Source organism: Pleurodeles waltl, chromosome 12 (genome assembly GCF_031143425.1).
Source record: "Pleurodeles waltl isolate 20211129_DDA chromosome 12, aPleWal1.hap1.20221129, whole genome shotgun sequence".
NCBI lineage: Eukaryota > Metazoa > Chordata > Amphibia > Caudata > Salamandridae > Pleurodeles > Pleurodeles waltl.
Window position 1 is genome coordinate 112,107,286 of NC_090451.1, and position 2,862 is coordinate 112,110,147.

Here is a 2,862-nt window from a genome sequence, read left to right on the forward strand (position 1 = left end):
CAGAGTGGTGGATCTTGTTAAGAAGTCTGAGCTTCTTGGTTTATGGGGAGTCTTGTCACTGGAAGCAGAGAGGTAAATATTTGCTGTGATCTGCTACTCAAAGAAAAGACCCTGATATAACTTGAAAAGATGGGTTTTAAACAAACGCTAAATCTATCCACTCCACGGACACTGTGACCTTTTTTCAGCCTATCAGAGCCACACCAGGGTAGTCTTTTCAGAGCCCAAGTAGCTCGCCGTGATCGTATAGTGGTTAGTACTCTGCGTTGTGGCCGCAGTAACCTTGGTTCGAATCCGAGTCACGGCATTGCGGGTGGCAATGTCACGGCAGTTGGGCAGCATTTTTATTTTCACTTCTTAATATTTACATGAGTTAAGAGCTTGAACCTAATTTCAACGGTGAAATTAAATGTCTTTGAAGAACGCGTTAACAATGTTATTATTTATTTCACCTTTCTGCGCTTTTACGTTTGTGGCGGTCCTGATGTGAAAAGTATGAGCTACAGTTTGGTTTCACGGGACCCGGTCAGCAAGAGGGATGGATGTCTGTGTCTCCTGTACCTGCAGCGCCGAGGCTCCTGTACTGACGCGGAGTAGCTTTCAATGTTGAAAGGGATCATGCTAGTCAAATATCAGTTTTTGCAGCAATTCAGGCCGCGAAGAAAAAAGGTCTAAAAATAAATATTTGTATAGAAAGTAAGACTGAGCTCCCAAGGGTCTGAAAGAAAGAGGCGACGGAGAAGGACACTGAGAGGCGCGCTCACCCAATCAGCGTTTGGCTTCATCATCCCGCACCCGACGGATCACCGGGCAGCTAGAGGGAAAGTTTTAAAACTTAAGCCAAGTTTATTAGTCGTGGTCGAATCGTGAATTACACAATTACGCTCCTTTGTGGAATTTGGAGTAATGTGGGGAAAGACATCTACCCAAGAGCGGAGGAAAAGAGCGCGAGCAGCGGCTGTTGTGCCAGTTCTGTTGCATTTAGAGCTATTTTCTTGTGCAAAGTGTATATCAGGTTCCTTTCGGATCTGAGCGTGTATTTTGCACCAGAAAAATAGCCTTGTGTAATTCTGTACAACCTCGCATAATGTTGCTGTAATTTCGCGTAATTACACTGCAGTGAGTTACACTGGTTACGCCCATCCCTACATTTGACTCATGTTTAACAGAGAGGTCCGTCCATCTATTGATCCATTCATCTGTCCATCCATCTTTTTGCCTGTGTGCCTGCTTATCTATCTGCTCACCTACCTGTGCGTGACTGTGAACCTGTCTAACAGAGTGTTGATGCCTGGCTGTATGCTTTGTTAACACTATAACGCTCATAGGGACATTGAGGAGGACATCTTGGAGCTATGGTTTTTTTTGGTATGAAGCAACCGTTTTCAAATCCTGACAGTCCACACAAAGTTGATCATATGTGATCCCATTTTCGTACCAACAGCTGCTTCTCTATATACTTATCGGTCCACGTCTATTACTACATGTGCTTTCTATTTACCTTTCTATTTCAATCTGGGTATCTGCCTTACTGCCTATTTCTGCCCATCTCTGTTTATGTTAACACTTTAAAGCCTACATGCTGACTACCAAGGTCTTTGTGGCGTGGTTCTTTCTAAAGCAGGCGCGTGTGATTTACAGCGGTTTCTGTGACGCTGATTATATCTCATCCATGATTTACTAACAGCTACATACCTGCCTTTCTGTCTACAAACCTGTACAGATGCATCGGTGCATGTGGCTTATTTATGACGATCTGTTTAACCTTCTATCCGTCCTTCTATCTGTGCAACTGTCTTACAGTTCCCCCTCTTTTATGTTGTTACAACACTATTTGTTAAAGAAACCTTCACAGTCAGAAGGGCTTCCAGGCGCTGTTATTTATTAAAAAAACTGCAAAGAACACCAGTTTATGCAATGTTGATGACATTTACTTCACCCCTTTATTGTTGCATTAATGGGTTTTCAAGTCACAAAACGGGTCCCTGAGGAAGCCCAAGTGGACTTCTGAGCTGCTGTAGCTCTGTGGGGTCTCCAGCTCTCCTAGGGCCTCAGATCTACCACTACAACACCAGCCTTACCCTAAGTTGTGCAGTAGATTTTTTATTTTTTTTATTTATTGGTATTTCAGATGGTACATATTATTCACAGGATTGTAACAGGTTGCAGAGCTGTATGAATCTCCTTTCCATGACAACTTTTGAACAGTTACCCATTACTGCTATTATATTATGTTACCACCACGCTGAGGGCTGTTCCTTGCATAAATCTGTAAGCAGGCTTGTGATCTGTGGTGTGGGCCTCCTGTGGGTCTCCGGTTCAGCGCTGTATGCCCATGGAGCAGGGTGGTCGGTTCCCACCATTTCCAGCTCTGGCACGTCAGGTGCTCATCATCTCTTATTACAACAAATAACAAGCAAGCCAAACAACTTGCCCAGAAACCGAGACCTAACTACGCATCGTGTGAGTGTGTCTACAGCTGTATGGGGCCCAGCCGGGGGGGGGGAAGGGACCCAGGGGAACCCTCCCCAGTGTATGATCCTCCAGGGAGGTCTAGGAGAGGTGTGTTTGTCGTGCTCTTAACTCCACAAGTTAAGAGGCCCATCTGCATCGTCATCATAGTCATGTCAGGAGTGTTCCATGCTCCCGCCACCTCTGCCCATAGGGGAGCTATCTGTCTGTTCCTCAGCCCTCTCATTTCTTCCCTCTGAAGTGCCCTTTCTTCTGCCTTGCCAAGGAAGTGATGTCTGCTTATAGCACGTGTCCTACTTTTATAATGTTTTCAGGGCACTTCGCCCACTTCATATCTAGCCAAAATCCTTTAGCACTGGGAGACCACGTGTCTGCTGAATATCTTACATC

At 45.1% G+C, this 2,862-nt stretch overlaps 1 non-coding gene across 1 annotated transcript; it reads left to right on the forward strand.

Moving 5' to 3' along the window:
• The first annotated feature begins 235 nt into the window (after nucleotides 1-235).
• On the forward strand, nucleotides 236-307 carry TRNAH-GUG (transfer RNA histidin (anticodon GUG)). Its single transcript has one exon. It is a non-coding gene; the product is annotated as a tRNA-His (tRNA).
• The last annotated feature ends 2,555 nt before the right edge of the window (nucleotides 308-2,862 follow it).